Source organism: Hylobates moloch, unplaced genomic scaffold, assembly GCF_009828535.3.
Source record: "Hylobates moloch isolate HMO894 unplaced genomic scaffold, HMol_V3 SCAFFOLD_17, whole genome shotgun sequence".
Classification (NCBI taxonomy): domain Eukaryota; kingdom Metazoa; phylum Chordata; class Mammalia; order Primates; family Hylobatidae; genus Hylobates; species Hylobates moloch.
Window position 1 is genome coordinate 16,331,549 of NW_026652292.1, and position 1,105 is coordinate 16,332,653.

Genomic DNA, 1,105 nt, shown 5'->3' on the forward strand with positions numbered 1-1,105 from the left:
TAATGGTTGCCAGGGGCATCACAGCATGCCATAGTGGTTAGTAATGTGGGCTCTGGGAAAAAAGAGTTTGAGTTTAAACTAAGCTTTTGCATTTCCCACCTGGGTGACCTTGGACAGATGGCTTCATTGTATCATGTCTCAGCTTCCTTACCTGTAAATGGCACCTGATAGGAATATCTTCACCTGAAGGTACCAGAAAGTATGACTTACAGTAGCTTAAACAAAGAGACACCGAAAGAGCAGGTGCTGCTGATCAATAGTGTGAGAGAAATGAGGTTTTTTGTCTCTGCCATACTTTGTGTGTGATTCTACTTTTCATACAAAAAGAAGGGAAAAGAGACATGGGAGAATTTTAGCTGAGTTGGCCTTTTTATCAGAAAATCAAAGCTTTTCTCAAATTTCCAATAAGCAGAAACTCACTTACAGGCCTGATTTGTGTCTCCTGACCACCTTTGCTTGAATTTGGGAGAGAAAGGAGATTATAGAGAGGACTTAAGTCAGACAATCAAGAGTGTAGGTTATAGTGTGTTACAGGATTCTGGATATTAAATGAGCTAACAGCTGTAATGTTCTTAGAAAAATTCACAAGTGCTCAATTGTTAGCTTGTTATCATTATTGGTAATACTAATAGAAGTAGAATTTTTATGTACATATTGAAAATATAATCAGAAATAATTTTGATAAGACCTGTGGAAACAGGGGGAAAAGGATGAAGTCAACAGCTCCCTCCTTAGTTTCACCCTTGGAGAAGGCTTAGAAGGAAGTGAAGCATTGATATGTAAACCACCTACATGCTTGCAAACACCTGTGATTGACCCTCTCTGTAGGCCAGGTAGGACTGTGGGACCTGCTACTATGGAGAAGGGCTTGTAGATTTCAAAGAGGATGCTGGGATCCCAGAGTGGCACAAGTGGCTGCACTTATTCACTCATTTTGATTAAAATAATATATGTGGTCATTAGTTTCTCCCTTATTTTCCATGTGGATGGGCTATATTTATTTTGTTGGGGTTGGCTCAAAGTAGACACAACAATCTTTGCCTTGGACATTTTCAGTGAGCCATGTTACCCCTCTTGGAAGTGGGGGTGCTTTGTCTCTCCACTG

General features: G+C 40.2%; 1 long non-coding RNA gene across 1 annotated transcript in view; it reads left to right on the forward strand.

Moving 5' to 3' along the window:
* The window catches only part of LOC116456818 (uncharacterized), a 46,674-nt gene that overhangs the window by 12,346 nt on the left and 33,223 nt on the right, over positions 1 to 1,105 (forward strand). The window lies entirely within an intron of this gene.